Source organism: Passer domesticus, chromosome 12, assembly GCF_036417665.1.
Source record: "Passer domesticus isolate bPasDom1 chromosome 12, bPasDom1.hap1, whole genome shotgun sequence".
Taxonomy (NCBI): domain Eukaryota; kingdom Metazoa; phylum Chordata; class Aves; order Passeriformes; family Passeridae; genus Passer; species Passer domesticus.
Genome location: NC_087485.1, coordinates 11,970,990 through 11,992,553, shown reverse-complemented (window position 1 = coordinate 11,992,553; position 21,564 = coordinate 11,970,990). Strand labels below are relative to the sequence as shown.

General features: G+C 39.5%; 1 protein-coding gene across 6 annotated transcripts in view; it reads left to right on the top strand.

The window, feature by feature from the left end:
* Nucleotides 1-21,564, top strand: part of NKD1 (NKD inhibitor of WNT signaling pathway 1) — a 271,038-nt gene that overhangs the window by 93,446 nt on the left and 156,028 nt on the right. For 4 of the 6 annotated variants that reach the window (XM_064386408.1, XM_064386407.1, XM_064386410.1 and 1 more), the window contains 2 exons: nt 2,152-2,329; nt 19,134-19,230. The gene's annotated coding sequence lies outside the window, so the exon portion shown is untranslated. Of the gene's footprint in view, nt 1-2,151; nt 2,330-3,605; nt 3,651-3,796; nt 3,914-19,133; nt 19,231-21,564 lie in introns of those variants that run through there. The other 2 variants (XM_064386409.1, XM_064386411.1) reach the window with 2 other exon arrangements.

Genomic DNA, 21,564 nt, shown 5'->3' with positions numbered 1-21,564 from the left:
TGGGCCATCTTATCAGTATGTCTGGTTTTATCTGACTGCCACACAGATGTTTGAGAATCCTCACAGACTAACACACACTGAACTCTTGTTAGAGCATTTGGAAAAATAACAGGACGTCAATTATTCCATGCAAACTACTGAAGCAAACTGTACTTCAAATGCATATCCCTTCCAATGCTCAGGGAGGTGCAGATGTAGCTGCACTTGAAGAGATTGATGAGAAACAGAATTGTAACAAATTAAAGTAGTGTTATCAGATTGCGTTGGGGTTTAGACTTTTGGGTTTTATTTTTTGTGAGGGGAGCAAGCCTACATTTCTTGTCAGGGACTGTAGAAATCTCCCCAAGCAGCCTGGCCGAGATTCCCAAGTGCTGGAGCCTCCCTTGTGTGCAGAGGGATCTGAACTCCTGCCCCAGCCCGGGCACCCTGCTGGACCCAGCTGCTGCCACCTTCCCTGGCCCAGAGTCACACCCTGGGAAAATCAGCTTTCCCTTGGGACTGGACTAACCCCACCGAGCTCACACCCACCGGGTCTGGGGCACGTTGTGCACAGGTCTGGGAGATGAAAGGGCAGCCAGAGCCAGCCATGGAATCCTCTGTCAGTCAGTCTCTAATGAGAAACACCAAGGAACATGTTTCCAGCTCTTCTCTAGCTTGGGCCAGCCTCTAAAACCTGGCTAATTGTCTGCATGTGTGTTGTTCAGCTGAAACCCTGTCAGGAAACACTCTATCTGGCTGGGCTTAAAAGTCAGCTCTCCTCCTGTCAGCCACATTACTCTAGTTTAGGCGGGAGGTTAAATATAATTGATAATTTAGGTGCATATTCTACCACAATGCACAAAGAAAAACAAAGCCATTTCATTCAGTCCAAGACCCTACTGGGTTAATGAAATGTTCTTGAAATAAACAGCTCACCTGTGTGTTTGCTAGCTGAATAATCAACCTTATGATACAGTTTTGAGACTATAGCCTGCAAATAAGTGGGCTGAGTTGACAATTAATAGTTCTGTAGGTCAAATTATATCTGCCTATTTGTATACTTTCAAACAAAAATTAAAATGCTCATCATTGCTTTTGGAAGAGAAATGTTTTGTTCACGTCAGTTTTTAAACTTTTCCCACATTTAGGAAAAAATAGGCTTATTTGTTGTCACAAATTAAAATGATGACCTGTTCTGCCTAGAGCAGCAGAACAAGTAGCTTGTTGTAGATTGTTAATATATAAGCTTTAAATTGAAAATAAATTCTGGGAGCTTTTTGCTTTTGATCAATTTTTTTGTATTTTCCAAAGTGAATAAGTGTTATAGGAATTTATTTAACTGCAATTCAAGTTGGCTGCTAGCCAGTCTGTTTTTATTTTTTTTTTTATAGCTTAAATGACAAAAGCTAAACAGCAAAAAAGCTTTTGTGCTTTTTTTGTTGCCCATGCTTTTCACATGCACTGTAACTCTTTTTTTGTCTACTGGGACTAAAGTTTTGGAGAGGAATAAAACAGTCTATTTCTTGCTATTTACTTTAAAGAAGGAAGCTATATGGAGGCTCTGGATATTTTTGGTAGGCACATGTGGAACAAACATGTGTAATTGTATGACTGATCCAGCAGAATGTTTAGCAGTATATCATGGTGTGCCATTCAGGGGAACAATCTGAAGTATGAAACAAACTCAAGTGTGAAAGTGCTGTGGAGCAAAGGAAGTTTCATGTATGAGAATGCCCTCCTAACATAACCCGTGTGCAATTATGCAGACTATTAGATGTATCTCTATAAGGTGCAAATTTTACTTTTAATCTTGTTCAAGCTGTTATAGCCATAAAAACATGGAGACAAAAGTATGTTGGTCATTTGCCAGATGTTTCAGGATGATGAAGTGGCTGATACAGCCCAAGCTGAACATCAGCACTGGGTTGCATACAGCTGTAGCAATGTGGAGTATTGTCTGTCTGGTCACCTTCAGTTGTTCTTTATTATAAGCTGGAAATTCTTGGGGTAAATTAAATACCCAAAAGCTGTCTGAGATTTATACAACATTTGTTTTACTTTTATGTTTTTTAGCTTTTTTAAAAACAGTCCTACGAGGTAAAACTACTTGTTGGAGATGCTACAAGAAAGCGCCTTGTAGTTGTGTAACCAGTTCTGCTTATTTTTATTCAGACAGTGCCTCAGTACCTCAGGCAGCCACTCTTCATCTCCCAAAGCATCTCAACCTTCATTGCACCTTGAAGCATCCTTGCAGTGACACAGCAGCATGGGCCACCAGCAAACAGAAGCCTTGCAAAGTAGCAGCAACCATCTCTTGTCTTTCTACCCCAGCAAACTGCAACAAGAAATGGTAAGAGGAAACTAAACTCAGGGATGGGGAGCTTAAGCAGCAAGTTCCTGGGCTTGTGTTCTGTGCAGCAGAGCTACTCTCTCTGCTGTGATCTATCAACGTTAATACAGAGGAGACATTAGTGCTCTGACTGTTATAAGTTAACTCTTAATGTGTGGCATCACTCAAACCCTTACAGTAACTTCAGAGGGGGTTACTCAGTGAGAGCAGATGGGCATGTAAAACCAGGTTTGCCTTCTGCAGAGTGCAGCTTTGGCAGGTTTTTGAGGAAGGGTGTGCTTGCTGGGCTCACGTGTTGGGAGCTGCTGGTTACACAAGTTCTCTGTCGACTCTCCTTTCTCCTGAAACATTCCACAACAGTGCAGCACTGTGATGTCCATTAATACTGGAATGGACATGTGGTTAACAATGCTATGGAAGGCTCAGTACAGTTTAATAAAGGAGGCAACTGAAGCACAAGCCAAATTTTGTCTGAAGTACTTCACTGGCAATTCTAAGAAGAGGAATGATAAGTCTTGACTGTGTCTTTTCAACAAATTGCAGAAGTTGCACTGTGCACCCCTTTTCCTTATACAATTTGACTGCAGCATAGAGGTTGCTACAAAGCCTTGCCCAATCTATGGAGATTTGTAAGAACAATTTGAAACTCTGAATAGCATGCTAAGGAAATGAATTAAACAATGACTTACAATGATTGAAGAAGACTTACTAAATCAAAACCAGTTCTAATATGGAAGAGGACAAATTAGCAGTTCTATATGTTTCTGGAATGTAATGTATATAAATATAATTATATACATTTGAATTATATAAATTTGCTATTTATATAATTCACATTATAAATGGAAAAAAAACCCCAAACAAACCCAAACAATATCTGGGAAAAAATACTCAGAAAAATTCAGCAAACAAATGCTTGTTTTCTTAAGCATTGAGAGTCTGATTCTGCAGAAGCTAAAGCCTCCTCAAGGGTAACAAAGAAATCTCAACTTTTATGGCACTAAGAAAGTTGAATGCTCTCAGCAGCATTTCCCCAAGTTCAAATTCAGGCCACCAAAATCATCTGATAGATTACAAGACCCAACAAATTGAAAAGAAAGAGCAGCTATTAGACAAAATATGTGTACTCTGGGGAATTTCTGTTGTAGTTTTTAATCTGATAATATATTCTGTTTGGTTATTGTTCCATTCTGATCATATTGTGATTAACTGTTTAAACAACCATAGCTGTTTTACTGCCTGAATAATGACTTAAAGAAGTATTCTGATTTGACAGGGAAAAAAATGGCAAAATAGACAAAGGTTTGCATGTTCACATCAGGTGAGTAAAATGTTGAAAAAAATTGATTCTGACTGAAATGATATCTGGGAGTTCAGTCATACCTGCATAGGATTGATAAAAATTTTAAGGTTAGGTCTTACCTGAGATACTCTACAAGTGTCCTAATTGTCTGTTCCTTCCATCAGGTTTGTGTGTGGGCCCCACGGGTGAGAAATAATTGCACCATTAATATATGAGCTCTTAAGCATTGTTTTAAGAACAGAAAGATGTGCCAGTTTTGGTGGAAAATATTCCTTTTTGAGGTAAAAGCAAAATTTTTTATGGAAAAAGGTATTATCAGATAACAGCTTAACTAAACAAAATTCACCTCCCAAAGGAATGTAGGAAGTATTTGCAACTAAGTGTCCATTTACAAAATAATCTAAATTCTTCCCTTTCAAAATTATTCCCAAAGTTCCAAGCAAGCAGTCCCCCATTTTTTTGTGTTTAGTACGTACCACTGTAATTAGCATTGCTGTTAATGGGGATAAGTGGGAATTAGCATGAACACAGATTTGTTTGCATCATTCAGTGTAAAGCCATCTTCTTTTTGCTGTAATGTGAGAGATACACAACTGGAGCCAACAGAGACACCACCATCACTGCACCAACAAAGGTCTGTGATTTCCAGAGGGTACTGGTTTCTTTTTCATACTTCAAAGAAACAAACCAGCCTTCTCGGTCCAACTCTAGGCTCAAGATGCCTGAACTTTTCTTTTAGGGCCAAGTTATGAACTGCTGAAACACAGGGGTTTATCACAGAACCCCCAGTGCAAGCTGAGCTCTGGCCATAGTGCAATTTAAATTATTTATGCACAGGGCTGTGTTCAGACCATGTGCACATTTGTCCTTGTCAGTCAACAAGTGTTCTATTAATCAAACAGGAACCCTGGTGCGTTCATTACAAAAGTAAGAAGGTTGAATTTGGGATGGTATTTTTAGTGCTTTTGACAGACAGGGATTATTAAGCTGTCACTCCCTCTTTTCTGCCAACTGCCCTATCTTCCTCCCCTTCTTCAATGCATTGTCATTTTATTAAGAGCACACTAATAGTTAAACGACAGGAACCCTAAACCCCTGACTAGTTCACTGACATGACAGGTTATTTTTTCCCTCTATTCCCTGTCCAAGAACCCCTGCTGATCTTCCCAGCATGCAGTGCTGTGTGACCCTTAACATCTGGCAGTGATTAATTGTCTTAGTGTCATAGCGATCGCCTTCCTCCCTCTGATCCTCACTTACTTTGTTCTCTCTTTTAAAGCCAGTGTGCTGGAACCTTTTCTTCCCACTTTTAAATCTGTCCAGTATCCAGGATACTGTGTGTGTCTACTGTGATACAACTTGAAAGAAACCGAAACAGTCAGTTATCTGGCCCTGAAAGTCTGGTCATGGATTCAGAGGGCTTTCTGTTCACTGAAGGGGTGTGCTTGAAAAACAGCACTAACTAGAATGACACAGATCTTGTTGAACTTGATCCGGATCTCGGGTCCCCTCTAAGCAAACAATGCAATTATGGGCAATGCCATTTTCAGCAGACACACTGGTATTGTGCAGGAGGCTGTTGGCTGCAGCTTACACGTTACATAGATTAAGGAGCTGACACCTCCTGACAGTGGCTGCCCCTTTGTGCTCAGCTCACCCTGCTCTACCACGCTGCCACAGAGGTCTGAGCCCTGAGCTCTTCCTGCTCTACTCCCAGCGAGTTAGGCAGGTTCCTGCAGCTGCAGTAGGGACTGGCTTCAGCACCAGGACTGCCTGGCTGGGAGCTAGCACAGAGACAGTGCTTGCAAGGGGATTTCAATGGCCAAGCAATATCAGCAGCTGATACCTGCTTTTAGATCCCTGTATAAAAAGAATATTGGTGGAAGAGGAGACGACTGTGCCACTAAGATAAAGGTCAGGTGTTCACACTCTGCTCTCAACTCCCAAAAGACTTCTTATGTGATTTTCAAGAATCACTTTAATCTCTGCCTCAGTTTCTCATATTAGAAAATAAAGACAGTAGCTGCTTTGAAGTATGGGAGGCTTGGAGTTTTTAGAGACCTCTCTTTTTCCTGGATGAAGTATTGCTAGGCAATTATTTATATCTATCTATTTAAGACCAGCTGCCAGGTATGGGGGAGCTGTGTAAGAGGGAGGAAGGCGGATATGTTATGCAGAAGTTGGTTTGTTTTTTTAAGACTGCTTAGATTCAGGATGCCTGTGATGTAGTCACAGTTTGGCAACTTGCATGGGTAAAGTACCAACTGCTCTAAACTTCCACTTCCTTGCATGCAAATGGAGGATGAGCTAATAGTGTTCTTTGCAAAAAAACCCTAACCCTCTTAACATTTGAAGATGAAAGGTAAAAATAAACAATTGTTTTAAATCCTGGTTGAATAGCAGAATACATGCACTGAACTTAAACTACCATTACATTTACATTTTAAGGCAAAATATCTGAAAGGCAGTTTCTCCTTCACTTACCTATTGAATGTTAAGTTCAGAGTCTCTCTGTCTCCCATGACACACACTCCTCACAAATAAATTTCTCCAGAGCAGTATTATGTTCTAGCTCTCCGTGTATTTCAAACAATTATAAGGCCATTTATTTTCTATTTCAAACCAAAATAGTGAAATGGAGTGCATGGCCTTTTCTAGTTGCTAAGCAACCCTTTGTAACGTGCATCCTGCATTTTGCTGTGCCATTTGGCAATTCACACAAGATCTTGTTTGTTCATTTCCAGTCTAGTAAAATTGGTTGCTATATTTCAAGTGCCAGTATAGATCAAAGTATTTCCTAGAAGGATAAACATGTTAACTGGCAGAGAGCGAATGATTAACATCAAGCACAAGCCTTTTAGCATAAAGGACTTGGCATGTCATCCATTGGCAAAGCTACTCAGATGAATGCCATCTATACCTAACAGATGTGCCACTAAGGAGTTATCCTCTTCTTTCCAAAGTGCTGCTCGCTGTGCTGGTGTGACTGAATGAGGATGATAGCCACTGCTGAGCTCTGCAAGCACCTGAGCCAAATGCAGCTGTCAGCCATGGCATTGTATCTGGAGATCTCTGCTGATTTTGCCTGAGCCTCTTTAGCTTTGGATCCGTATAACTAATGGTAGAATCATACTAAACTGTTGCTTTTTCTTCCTCTACCCTTTATGAACACTTATAAACAAACCAGAGTCTAATATTTGACTATTTAACATTACTTGTCTCTGATAAACTCGAAGTGTATGCCTAACAAAAGTTGCCTTTAAGTAGAGAACACTCATTCCTCATAAGCAAGGCAGGATGTGGTTGGGTTTTGCTGCGACCTCTGCATTTCCAAATTTCTGACTTAAAGTTGTAAATGATCTGGCTCTATGCAGATAGATAGGAGGGGAGGGCTGAAATAGGGTTGGTTGATGAAAACTTTTAAAAATAGGTAAGTAAGACAAATTTAAAACACTTTATATCCATGTCTGTTTTGTCACTGCTGTGGTCTGTGCCTTTGTGTGATGTCTGGGGCAGAATCTCAGTGGTGCAATATACACTGGACCAAATGTCAGATACTGACTAACACAGTCATTAAAAGTACTACTAAATGACAAATGTTGTAGGCAATTTTAAATTTTGACACAGATGGCAACAATTTTGACACAGTTACAATATTCTAAATCCTATGGCAAAACTGAGGAGAATTTTACAAAAACCTGTATTCCTGTTGTAGAACACAAAAGGATAGTACCAAGAAGTGAACACTTCCCATTACAGCCACTAAAAGGAGCAGATTACCTAAGTCATTCTCATAAAACCTTATTGGCTTAGTTGTATCATTGGGAGTATATTTAACAGAGTTTCTGTGGACAAAAAATGTACCTGCCAGCAGTACTGGTGGGATTGTAGCTGCTAGAAGTGATTTGTTTATTGATGAAGCAAGCACAGTCTCTCCTGTCTGTGCAGTCATATGTGTGTGTGACAGCATGGCCAAGGTCACCCAGGTGTTAAATCTCTTTGTACCTTTTTGCCTTGATCATATACCCAGTCTCGGTCATGGTTGTGATAAGGAGGATGAAGAGAAAGGTAAGGCAGATTTTCCTTGTGTGATCAGAGAGCAAAGGCAAGAGGCAGATTCTTTACACTGCCAGGAGTGTGTACAGCTGGGGAGAATCAGCCCTCTCATTTCATGGCAGATAATCAGTTTTATATTTTCTGTGGCAACCATTAATATACTACAGCCTTAGCTGTAGGCCTATAGGTAAAGCTGTTTGCTCTGACTGCTTTTCTGTTTATCCCCTGGGAGCTGAGGATTCTCCAGAAAGGCCATGATGTGCAGAGAGATGTCCTGTCCTGTCTGTGAGACAGCAGTCAGAGCAGGCTTGGGCTCATTATCGTGTAGCTGTATTGGGAGATACTTCTAACTGATCTGGAAATACATGAAAGAAGCTCTTTCTCACGTACACACAGCAGGAGTGCACATAAGCCAAAAGATGGTCTTTCAAAATTGACAGGTACTACCTCTAAATCATATTCCCTGTTGTTCATTTTTGTTAATATTGGGATCATTATACTGATTTCTACTGAACTGACTAGATCCTTTTGCCAAGCCAGGATGCTAAAGTAGTATGAAATAAGAACAGAACCTCAACAATACTCTAAATGCTGGTTCTTTAATAAGTTTTAATTTCTAAATTGCTTAAATTTTGATTGGGAGCTCATCATATGCATCTCAGAGTGCACTATGGTTCTTTGAGTGTAAGGCCATAATAATTGTGGTTGAAAATAAAATTAAATGCCATGGCAAAAAATATTCTTAAAGTGTTTGTAATGATGCAAAGAAAACTAATCTGTGTATTCTTGGCCCAGACCTATGCAATTATCTAACACTGATTATAAGCTTAAATGCCCATAATGTAATGTCAGCTTTTCAATTCAGCATTTGTTTTTGAAGGTAGCCAGCTCTGCAGTTTAAACACTGCAGAGATTGAAAAGAACAGGGTGTAGGGAGGCAAACTGCTCCTTTGGTGTGTTGGGCTGCTTCAGGCCCCAAATTTAGGTGCTCTGAATTGCACACACCCCTCTCTTCTCTGAGTAAGTAGCAAATTTATGCCCCTAATGTTTGCCCCTGTGACCCGAGCCTAGGCTGGATGCCTGAACCCGCCTTGCAGGGATGACGTGATGACAAGATGACATCTTTTTAGTGTCAAATGCTGCTTTCCATGGCAGATGGCCACTAGGGAGGAGGAGCAGGCTGTGCATGGGAGCACGACAGCACTGTCGGCACCACGTGTGTCTGGTCTGGGACTGGCAGGGTCCCTGCAGGGCAGGTCCCCAGGTCCCCACGCACCCGAGCAGCCCCAGGTCCTCTGCAATGGCACTGGTGCCTTTTCCTGGTGTAAAAACATTCAGAGCTAGCCACAGTTAAGGGATAAGGGATTTTTACCTTGGTGTTTTAATAAGGATCCTCGTGGTGCACTGTTTGGCCACGGTGGGATGTGCCACAACGCACACCCCCAACAGATTGGGTGTACAATTTATAGACCTTGCAAATGAGCAGATCTAACAAGGGTGCCCCACTGGGAGGCCTGGATGGATGGTGTGATATTCCCCCATCCGAGGAACTCCCCCTGGATGGGCCAAATCTCCAGTTTACAGGATATGTTCCTGACAGGACCATGGTTTCCCAAGACAGTGTGGGATTTTCTGGCCTCCTACTATGAGGCCTTTAGGATGTTTGATCTCCTGGCCTAACAGAATACTGGGACTATGCTAAATTATCAGACTTTAGGAATTACAAGTATGCATGCTAAGAACACTGAGAATACATAAAAGGTATATAAAAGAAAAGGCAAAAAATCATCTTGGCATCATCACCCCACAAAGCCTTCCAGACGTTGCTGCTGCCCCAGTGACACCTGGGCACAGCAACCAGGGCCATTTTCTTACAGAGAGCCACAGGCTGAGCCGAGCCCAGCTGGGGGTGATGTGTCCCTGCCTTAGGGAGCCCAGCCCTGCCCTGCCCTGCCCTGCCCTGCCCTGCCCTGCCCTGCCCTGCCCTGCCCAGCCCTGCCCTGCCCCGCGGGGGTGTCCCTTTGGCAGCAGAGGGGACAGCTTGGAGCAGCTGCTGCCCCTGTCCGCGGGTGTGACTGCAAAGGGACAGGGGACAGCCTCGGCTGGAGGCTGCAGGCAGTAACGCTAAGCTCCGCTTGTCATTTTAACTGAGCATTATGTAAATCTAATGGAGTGGCTGTTCAATTAAGGCGTGAGAAGGTAATGCCTTCAGGTAATGCCCGCTGCAGCCAAGCCACTGGATTTTAAAGAATTATAGAATTTGTTATTTCCTTATTTCTTTCCATGGGATATGGGAATCAAGGATCAGGAAAAAAACCCCAAATTATTGACTTCCCTGAGGAGATACCATGACAACTCCCCACACAAAGGATTTTACAGCACTGAGGCAGGGCAGCACCAGTGGTCACAGAGAAGAACATCTTACCACAGACCCTTGCTCAAGGAAAATTAGACTCGTTTTTACATCCTGTGGGAAATAGTTCATTTTTCAATAGAGGTTGCAATAAAGAAGAATGGAAAATCTAAAAAAATCTTCTGTGTTCTGAAATGTCCACAGGAAGTATCTTGGATATTCATTTAAATGCAAGTTCTGATATTTTATGTTAAAATCTCATTCAGAAAGAAACATGTAAATTTAAAATTATCTAATTTTATTTATTTCATGTCTATATTAGCTTTGAATGTTACTTAATAAAATCTCCAGAAAACTAAACCACTTTGCTAAGATTAATCTATTCATTATATTCTTTTAACTAGAGCAATTACTAAAGTTTCTGAGGAATAGAAAAAGGAAAAAAGTCTAGATTAGGACTACATCATAATGATATTTTCAATTTAAATATTTTAAATTAAAAGGCAGGTTTAGATCTGCAAAAATTTTTTGGGAAAAAATCATCTTGCTTTAAAAAAACCCAACACGCTGTTTTCTTTAAAAAAGAAATCCTACCCAAACATTCCAGCTATTGTTCAAGTATTGAGAAAACCCTTCAGGCATGGACCACTGCTGGTGCTGCAATGCAAGGTGACATTGATGTTCTGAGCAGCTGATTAGCAGTACTGCTGGGCACACCATGATTGCCCTAGCTCGGGAGAGTTTTCAAGATTTAATATTTTTCCTAGATGAAAAGCTAATTTAAATATTATTCAAATGTAAAATCTCCCAGAAATTTGGACTGAGTCTATTGAGACATTCCAGTTTCATTTGAAGACTTTCAATGTTATAAAGTCAGTTTAATCTCCCTTTTTGAAAATCTGAATGAAAAAGGGAATTTTCTCATTTGAAGATATGTTCTTCTCATTTCCTTACCTCTCTTCTGTTTTTTCCTCCTTGTTTGACCAGATTTGATTTTTGGTCTTTTGAATTTTTAATGTATTGGCATTTTTGTCTGAAAAAACATTGTAAAAATGTTCCTGGGCATATCTGTTTAAGCTCTAATTGTATTTAAAATATAATTATCAGTAGTTTGGGTAAGCTTGGAATTACATATCAAACTCATGCAGAAATGCAAATACAATTCATATAAATACTCTTTCATCTGTTCCATTTTATAATACATGGTTTACAAAATGTTTTTTATAAAAGTAGCATGCAGTGAAGATAAAATCACAGTGGAGGAGAAATAATTCAGACAAAGAAGGAGAGAGCTATCTTCCCTACAGATTTTTACTGTTGGCTGCTTTTTTGTTGCCTGTTATGTGTTTGCATTAATGTTTGAAAAATAGTACTTGCCTGGGTCATTCATAGGTTAGACAGTCACTGGAATAATTCTAGGAGGCTTTTTGAATACTTAATTTAGTCTTTTCGTGTGTTACATTGCAAATAGTCAGATTCTGATTCCATTTACACCAAAATCAATACAATATAACTATGTTCACTTTAGAGGACCTGCTCCAGGATACATTGCTTGTTTAAGGACAGGGTCTAATCCTTCATCACCCTCATTTATGGATCCCTTGGCATGCAGGGGCAGGGAAGCTGTTGGTGGTAGCTATGTCCACAGTGACTGTGGAGAGTTTGCATTCAGGTTCTTTTGGTCATTTGTGTTTGATAAACCCCCTGGCTTTGGGTTCTCCTGGTGCTGGAAGCAGTGCAGGTCTGCCTCAAGCACAGGGAATACCTGTGACTGTGCAGGGATTCCACACTCAGAACATGCACAGATTAAATCTACACTGTGGGCTTGACTGTGGTCCTATAGGGCAGCATATTCCTTAACTTTTTTAAGATATCTGGGCCATCTTAGATGCCTGTGCTGTCCTGTAGGGAGCTGTGCTGTGCCAGCCTGGTGGGCAGTGTTTCAGCCTGTGCCCAGCATGTGAACTGCAGAGGCTGGCTTGGGGAGGATAAGCAACCTCGGTAGCCCTAGAGAGAAAAGCTCCGGTGTGGGCCCCCTTGATATCCTGAGGAATCAGAGATTCCCATGCAAACACAGTTTATATTCCCTCCATAACCTTACCAGCAAGGGAAGGAAAATTTCTATGCCTTGGCAAGAGTCCCCAGTGTAGTCAGAGCTTTGGCTGCACTTGTGTGTTTATGAATTCTAGCAACTCCATCATGAATGCTGTCACCAGATACCTGGGCTCTAGCCACACTAACTTTTCCAAATGTGTAAGCATGTCTTGCTCTTAGGAACGTGCTCTCAGCTGTATTATAGTTACTATAAGCAGTAAGATATAATGTAAATTATTTTTTTTTATTTTATTTACTCCTTAGCTTTTCTAGTCAAGGATGAAATATGCATGGTGTTACTTCCAGACTTCTCGTGCTTTCTGTGTTTTTATGCTATAGGGATGGCTTTACCTTTTTTTGCTAAGACCTTGTATCCTGAGATACAGAGCAGAGAGACACAGTAGAGGAATCACCACCACTGGAGTTAGTACAGAATGTACATGTGGCATTTCAAGAATGATGTTTGGCCTCCTGGAGTGTGCCAGTATAATTTTTAATCTGGAAATTATTTGAAGGGTATTTTCTGTGAAGGCAGCTTTTAGCTGTGTAATATAGTTATGCAGGCAAAGTTGCAGAAGCCCTGTCTAAACAAAGTGGGGTTGTGTATTAGGGGGAAAACAAAATGAGGAAAAATAGTGCTTCAGTGTTGCAAATGAAACTGTCTCTCTGTATTCTGTTGGATTAAAAGCAATGTCCCAAAAGAGGGAACTCTGAAGGAAGAATAACCACCTCAACAGAGAAAGGAAGGAGCTACCTTTTAGTGTACCATTTGGACAGAGTCCACCAGTCTGGCTGATAAGGCAATCAAAATTCTCCTTTTGATTTCTAAATACTTTGGCTCTAAACAAATCTGCATAAGGAATTCTGAAAGAGAGGAATAAACAGTGTCTTCTCCAGGCTGAAGGAAAGAAGCAGACTAGTAAGAACAGAACATTCCAAAGTGGCAACAGGGAAAGGAAACTACTTTCTCTAGATTGCATGGAAGTTTTTAGTGCACTGTTGGCAATTAGGATTTTAGTGATGAGGCCAATTTTTTACCTAAGGGATTCTTTTAGAAGTGCACATAAGTAAGCAAAACCAATTTAAATTCTAAGTAGATGTTAAAAAGAAAAAAAAAAGAAAGAAAAAAAAGGTAGTTCTGAACAAGTACTGTGAAGCAGATGTAGAGAGTATTTTATTCCTTAGCTATAATTGCAAATCTCAGAGTTGCGTTCCCTTTAATCATGGTAAATTCTCTGGTTATTAATCTCAGGGTAAACACCAAATTTGTGTATATCTGTGTAGACTTTCATTCTGTAACAGCTCAGTTGCAGTGTGTTTATCTCAGGGAGATAAAGTGTACACTGGAAGAGTTACCAAAGTCATTCAGAGAACCACCCCACTTCAGAGCATTTCATCAGCCCAGGATGGACTGTCCCAATAATCACTGCACCTGAACCTTCCTGTCCTGCAGACAAACCTGGGCAATGTGTGTTTGTGTTTGACCTGCCCACTTCCAGGTAACCTGGGTTTTTTTGCATGGTGCAGAGAAAGAAGGAATCGCTGCTAGGTTTGCTGAATGCAAGAAAGGAACCTCAATTCCATTCCTCTAAGATCATCTTCTTGGCAGCCATACAGCTTTCAATAGAAAAAGAAGAGCCAGTTGGGAGTGAGGAGATGTCAGGACGTTTTAAGTGCAGCAGTTGTTCTAACAGCAGGTCCTTGTTAGAAGTGTGTAATTTTTGGCCGTGTCCCTGGCCTAGACTTTGTGCAGCACAGTAGCATTTCCAGAAATGAGCTGAGGGCGTGGCTTTTATCACTAAATCACACAATGTAGGTCAAAATTTGTGTTTTAATACCACAAAGTCTTTGAGTACATAAAGGACACTATTTCAGTGTGGTTAATTTTATTACCTTATGATAAAGTTTTAAACAAAACCCAACAACAAGAAAAAAGAAAAAAAACTACCACAAAAACCCAGCAGGTTTTTCTTCTTCAGTTTTGGAGGGAAAAAGTTGCTTTCACGGTGAGATTTAGCATGCCAAGTCTCTGGCCAGAGCAAATTTTTAAAGTTATATCATAAACCTCTGAAAATAGGAGTTTATAATAGAAATGCAGACATTCAGTTAATTATATCATCATGAATGGCGCCACTATAATTAGCTAACTTCTATATGATGCCAAGTTTTAAAATATTTTGCTTTTATGGCACTGGATGTCAAAAGCTATTTATTTTAGTTTCTTTCCTTTTTTCTTTTATTGTCTTACTGACCTGGCTCGCCAGGTTATGAAAATGGCTTGCAGATTTTCCTTCAGCCCTGAAGAACCCTTGCAGCCTCGATGGTTAGCAGATTCCTAGAACCTGGCAAGTCAAAGGGAGTGGAGTCCCTGGAAAGGAAGGCAGCAGGTTATCAGCAGAACCAGACTTCTGTGGATAACACTGGACTTGTGATTCCCACTGAAGGGCTTATTCTGAGATGACTGACAATCTCAGCTGGACAGAAATCTGCTAATATTTGGTATTATATATAATTTTAAGGTGACAGTTTTTAAAAAAGGCTTAAATACTTGAGGAGGAAAGGAACATAATGTGTTTTAGAAATACAATATTTCCTACAGGTTCAAAACTAGAGAGAGGTGCTAACAACAGACTCAAGGTGATTATGGGACGAGAAAATCTCCTCCCTTAAGTTTTTGTTTGCAGGTAACTGTAACCCTTTTGCAGCTGATTGCTTTTTAGGTGCTTTATAGTCCACCCAAGAATCACTATTTCACCCATCATTGAAATGTAGTTTCCTCTAGAGTTGAATACAAAAAACTACAAATATATGATCATTTACACTGCAAAGCAAAAATCAACATGCTGTTCAGTTGAAGAATCAGAAGAATCTGTGAATTAACCACAGATGCTCAAATAATATTTAAATTGATATTCAAATCCTAACAGATCTCATAATCTCATTATAATTTGAATGCCCAGACAAAGTCTTGCCTGTTTTTTAAGATAGTAAGCTAAATTTTCAGGGTTTTTTTATGAAAGATAATTAAAATTTTTATTTTATCAAACAATATCCATATGCATATAATAATATCCTAAAGTTACTAATTATCCTTAATATTTAGCACATCCATCTTTACATGTGTTTCTATATGTATAAATTATGACTAATATTGATATGCTTGATACCCATTTTCTCAATTATATTTGATAGGGATCTGAAGGTAAAACTTTAATTCAAACACACTGCACCCCAAAGCCTGTTGCTCTTTAGGGATGGTCTAAATCATGCTGCCCTCCTTTTTGTCTAAGACTGATGTGTAAGGTGATTTGACAATGCTGCTTCTGGGGTTATTTGTGTATGTGACTATGTGGACTAGTGCTGTTCCAGGGTGTCTGGGCAAGTGGATGTTTACAGGCTTTACAGTCTGATAGCCCTGAATGGTTTTGTCTATTTTCTGCTGATCTGCATTTCCTCAGATCTGCAATCTAAATTGATTTCTCCCAATAAAACTTCTGATGGTAATTTTCAAAGTATTTTGCTATTCAGTAAATCAACAGTACAGTAGGAATTAGCATGGATTCTTCCGTATGTGTTTAGTCAATCTTTTTCTTCTCTTGGCCATGTACTTGTCACCTTTCCATGACAACTCTTCTTTTTGTGATCATTGTTGGCTGGATGCAATTTTCTGGCTACAGGGAGTTCCACAGATGCTATTACCCTGTACAGAGCTGACAATGCAAGCTAATGACATGAGCTCAGTTACCACATGCTCCCTTATTTCACGTTGGCTTATTAAAGGCTCCTCAGGCAGGTCCTGCCAGCTCTGATGCATATGAGCAATCCTGCTGATTGCAGCAGAACTGCCCAAGTGTGCAAGGAATGAGGGACTGGCCACTGAGAGAAGAACAGTAATTTCTGCTCAGACAGGGCATGTCAAACCAGTGGCCACCAGCCAGTGTGATGGAATTAATGAGGGGAAACAGTAGCCAGCAGTGACAAGTTGGGATAAACTCACAGAGTAGCACTGCCACATCCAATTACTGTATTTCATTGTTGTTCCCTGGAAATGGGGAACCCTCTGACAACCTCCATGAAAGCTGAACTGGAAATTCTGGGAATAGAAAAAGCCAGTGTGAGTAAAGTTTATGCTGATCCCCTTTAAAAAAGAACAAATGCTAACTCAGAAAAAGCCTTGCCTTTCTTTTCTGTCCTTGACTTTGCTACAAAGTCTGCATTTTGCTGCCTCTCAGGAAGTGTTAAAATAATTTGCTTTCATGTGAAAATAAAAATAAAAGTTAGGAAAATGTTTTTTGTCTAGGCCTAATTTTGTTCTGTTGGAAGCGATACTCTTATGTTTTGATGCAAAGCATATTTTGATCTAAAATTCTTGTATAAAGCAAATTGGACTATCAAGATTCCTGGGACTGCTTCAAAAAGTCAAACCTAAGGCATCTTTTTCCATTCCTAATAAGGGCATTTGCTGGTAAAGGAACAAAAGAATTAGTCCAAAGAGTGCAAAACCCATGTTGATGCCAATGATATTTTACTCCATAGAATACTTCATTCAACCATAGATTCTGATACATATAAACAAAATAATAGCCTGGAGGAATGGTTCATGTGGAATTATTTAATTCTGCCCAGCAGAGTGCTACTTTTAGCTGGGAAAAATTCTTCTTGCAAGCCGGTAGGCAGCAGACTCTGCAGCACAAAGCCAAATGACATCACTGGCTTCTCTGAGTAACAAAAGGCCAATGGCATCCCCCCTTGCTGAGTGAAAATTAGCAGCAGGTCTTTGCACCGTGCACATACTTGGAGAGGAGGGAATTGTGTCATTGTTATTTGCTATTTCCGCAAGCTGACACTTATCTTGTAAGCACATCAACTGTTTGCTTTAGCTCCACAAGTCATTTCCTATACATTATATCAGTTAGTCATGCTGCTCTGCATTGTGTGCAAAAGAGGTTAAATTCCACATGTAGAGAAATAAAAGATGAAGGAGAACTATCTAAATAATTGTTTTAGAATGGGAGCAACTATTCATTTAAAAAGTAACTGTGCCAGTAAACTGTTTCAGACTTTTGTGTCTACATTTGGAGCCAGATCAGTGCATCAAACCCTTAAACTCCTTGAAGATAAAGTAGAAGAGGTCAACTCCAATTCTACCAGATTATTAAATTAGAATCATAACTTTCCTTGATTTTTACATCCCCAAAAAGCATGCAGACCTGTCTGGAGAGAAACCAGAGCTGACTAGAGATGCAAAGAGAGGAAGATATCAGGGGTTTTTTTCATACATTTAGCATATGTAAAGGAATACATTTTTGTAATTGTATTTTCACAGCTATTGCCCAGTTTTACTGGTAAATGTTTGTCTGCTGTATTGTTGCTGAGGAATTGTTGTTTCATTGCTAGGGAATTGGAAGTAGTTTTTTTTCCAGCTCTAATATCATTGAAGCTTTGGTTTTGGTTCTTTTTCCAGTAACATTTGCTTACTCTTTATTTTTATTTAATTATTGTCTTGTATAGTGCTGCACTGTACATATGAGAATATACCAAATAAAACTGTAACTCCTCAAGCACAAGGGGAAAGAAAGGGGGAAAAGAGAAAGCAGAACTATGAGGGAATAAAGCATTCTTTGGCAAATAATAATGAATATTTTATTCAGCTTAGTTTGAAACATAGCACTGTAAGATTTTGTTAGAGAGCTGAAATATAGGCTTCTTTCAGTCTCTTGGCTCTATAGTAAGAAAAATGTATTTCCTTAATCCATGATTGAATACAAACTTATCAGTCAAGATTTTCACAGTCCATAGATTTCTATAATAGGAGTTCAAATACTCAAGCAACAGAGTTCACTTTTTTTTTTCCTTGTTCTCACTATCTCATTCCTGTAACTGTATTAACATCACTGTTCTTCATCTTTACTTTTAAATATCCCAGGACTATATTATAAACTCTTTGTGGAGAGAAAAGTAAAAAATTATGGTTTCAATTCTCCAGACACTTAAGCAAGTGCTTAATTTAAAGCATGTGGGTAATCCAAATTTGCTTCAGTCATTGGTTTCTGGACCAGAGCCAACACATTTGGAATGCATCCTGCATATTTATTCTACTGTATACATGATTCAATCACATGTGTGCAAAGTTTTATGTGATTAAATTTGTCAATTAAAGTAACTGAATTGAAATTTTACCTGAGAAAAATTTACATTGAATGACACTCCTACAATACAGGTAACATCAGAAGTCAGAGAAGTCTGTAATTTTTCAAAAAAGCATTTGAGGCCAAATATCTGTGTAAATTTCTTGGTTTTTTTCCTTTTCTTGAGAAGTAATTTAAAAAATAGAAATTGGTTTGATTTTTCAAATAAGAAATGATGATCACTGCATGGCTCATCATATTCTCTGGACATTTCTTTTGATGCTTAAGTGTGCCAGAAGTATCTGGAGAAGGTGCACCCAATTTTCTCATCTGATTTCTTTATAACTTTCTGTTTGGTTCTCCAAATATTTTCCAGAAGAGGTTCTGTGGAAAAAAACTTCAATTTCAAAAGTTCATCTGCAAACTGCTCCTTCTTTTGCAGTTTGATTTTGATTGTGTGACATATTAAAATAAAATGCTGATGTTCCAGAGTCTGTCCTTTGCTCCTGTCTGCCCTGGTGGATGATTTCTGAAAAATATAAGAGATGGTTGAGTAATCTAAATGCTGCTGCTGAGATAATTTACATTCATTCAGACTCTGTGTGTGTGTTTGTATATATATTTTTTTGTTTTCATACATATATATATATATATATATATATATATACATAATATATATGGCAGGGAGAAAGGAAGAGAATTCTTACTCCACTGGTAGCAACTGGCTGGTAGTGAGGAGCAAATAAGATGAGAGAGAAAGAAGTTTGTTTCTAGATGACCTGTCTGGAGTCCTATATGATATACTTTTATGCTTAAAGAAGCTGTAATATCCAACAACTGCTGTTCTGCTGTGTCATTTTCTGTTTACAGAACAACTGTAAGAACAAATGTGAGAATATATTATTCTTCTGGAGACGAGTTGAGTGGGCCTGACTGATAAACTCCATCTTTTGCCATCAACAGGAAGGTATGATGTATTTTTATTGATGTTCATATTATTCATTTCAGAAATGTTGTTGAGAGTGAAGGGCTTCCAGGATGGCTGGAATGACCCCACAAATTGTTTGATGTGCTACTCTAGGAAGCAGAAATTTCCTTTGGTGTCTTCTGATGAAAATGTAGACTCTTTGTTCCCTGGTTCTCTGATTCCTGGACTACTCTGTTCAAAAGAAATTTCAGCTTTTTGTGTTATTTTTAAAACAGGAAGAAACGCTTTTTCTCTGTTTTTAACTTTGTCACTGAAGGCAAAACTTGAAAGAACTTTTTAACATAAGCATAAAAACACGAGCATCTGTTTTCCTGGCAAAGAGTGAGATGTCTCAAAGGAAGCCCCATGGCAGTGTGACTTGTTTCCATCCACACCCAAGCCACCAGCATGAGCTGCAGCCAGCACTGGCACTGGGGCTTGAGGCTGCTCAGACACACCAAGGAGTGGAAACCTCCCTGGTGGAAACTTCCTCATGGCAGTGCTGTACAAAGCTAACAATTTATAAAGTGCTTTTTAAGGAGATGCTTAAATAGAAACCTTTGATACTTGTGCAAGGTCACAGATTATCTTCTACTTTTTCAAGAGCCAGACGCAAATCAACCCAAGGATGAGCACCAAATAAAATTGTCCCATGGTGCTCTGATCTTCCTTTCAGTTGCATGGGGTCTGGCATGCAGTTTGGAAATTATGCTGAATTGTATGTCCTCACTATGGCTCCACTGGGGATTTAATTTCTGAAAGTGAGACTAGGAGGCCTGCTTGAAGAGGTTAAAAAAAAGGGTCAATATGCTGAACAGTACTGAAGATAGGATAGAATGCTTTATCTGTGACACTGCTGGAGGCCACAGGTCTTTCTTGAGTCTCCAGGTGTCTCCCAAACCTTCACTGAATTCCTAAAAAGATGTATTATTATTCTAGAATGACAGCAAGTGACATGAATATCAGAATTGCTCTCAGGACCTCTCTTAGGGGTAGAAGCGTAAACGTGAGGTTTCAAAAGGAACAGATAGATATCAAACAGAAGCATTAGAATGTCTAGAATTATGCTTCTCTACAGTAATGTCATTATTGGATGACTTTTATATAGCATCCTACATTTTGACCAGCTTGCTTTCCTCCTGCTGTCCACCTTCAGAAGATCTCTAATGGACATAGTAAAAATTACCCTGAGCTGTTAGTTTTGCTTTCATCTTCAGACACATCTGGTTTCTTGAATCCATGTGTGTTGGTTTTTTTTACCCAACAATCAACAAAGACTATGAAATTACTAATGGTAGAATCAAGACTCCTAACAACTTTCTTTTCTTTACTTTTTCTATTATTTTTCTTTTTAATCATTCAGCTTTCTTTTTCAATATTAATTCAAGCATTTTAGGGGCCATGGATGATATTTTCCTTATTTACTTGCTAATTTCTGAATATGAAAGTTCACTCAGATCCTGCTCAGTAAGTCAAAATATGAAGTCTCATTGCTAATTACAACTTTTTATTTGATGATTTTGAGTACTCAGCCCAGGTTTGAGGGCTTCATTCTGAAGTCTGCAAGTCAAGACTCCTGTATTTAAGTGTCTTACAGGAGGTACTGCTGGTTTTCACAATGCAGTGACAGATAATCTTTACATACACAGATCAGCTGGACAATAATATCTTCTCTTGCAGATCTGTGCAGCCAGTGCAGAAGTATGGAGTGGAAGGATATAAAACATGAAGTCTTTTGTTACCTTTTGTTCTTCTTGTGAGACCCAAAGATAATGATGACTTTCAATTAGCATGAACCACTGGAATGTTAATGATTGGAAAACAGAGGCAGGTGGGGCAGTGGAATTATCAAATGGGACACTATAAACCTTGCATGAAGATTTGGGCTTGTGAAAATTCACCCAGCCAAGCTCTTTTTTTGCCTGTGTCAAATTCCACTTATGTGTTATGCCAACCTTTGTTTCCTTAGGCTAACTTGCTATCTGGAAGTAAACACTGAATTACCCCCAGTGTAAAGTTTATACTCATCCACTTGCAAACTTCACTGCCCCTGACATCAGAGGTGCCATAAAGTACACCCACTTGAAAGGATAGCACGTGGCTAGTTTATTGACGTGCATTCCTGCTCTAGCTGCTGGAGAATGGTGATTCTCCAGGCATACTGCTTTTTGGGTGAGTCTGAAATGGCTTTTGAACTGATTTCAAACATGCCTTTGGCTGAGGAATCACTGGTTCCCCTGAAGTAAACAAAGGGACTGCACTGGTCCCCAGCTGTTGCTGTGTCACACCAGGAAATTTCCTTCTCAAGGGTGTCAGCAGTGGGGCAGGCAGAGG